This window comes from Acanthisitta chloris, unplaced genomic scaffold, assembly GCF_000695815.1.
Source record: "Acanthisitta chloris isolate BGI_N310 unplaced genomic scaffold, ASM69581v1 scaffold28846, whole genome shotgun sequence".
Lineage (NCBI taxonomy): Eukaryota > Metazoa > Chordata > Aves > Passeriformes > Acanthisittidae > Acanthisitta > Acanthisitta chloris.
This window is the reverse complement of record NW_008676929.1, coordinates 1-322: the sequence shown is the minus strand read 5'-3', so window position 1 is coordinate 322 and position 322 is coordinate 1.

Below are 322 nucleotides of genomic sequence, written 5' to 3'. Positions count from 1 at the left end.
GCAGGCCCCAGCCGTTACCGGGGCAGAGGCTGCACCGCACGGACACAACCCCGGGAGCACTGACTAGGGATGCAACTTATGGGCAACTCCTTCCAGGAACGGATTCCCTGATGTGACCTAGAAATCCCTCGTAAGGCAGCACGAGCCAGGGAACATCGCTGCCAAGGTGTGACATCACCGCCAGGAGGAGACAGGGACACGCTGACAGGACTGCCCCGAGAGCTCCGGTCTCTCTGCTCTCCCGGGAGGAGCAGGTACCGCACACCCCTCGAGAGTGGATGAATTCACATTTTTCAACCCAAAGCACCGTCCCCGCGCAGCG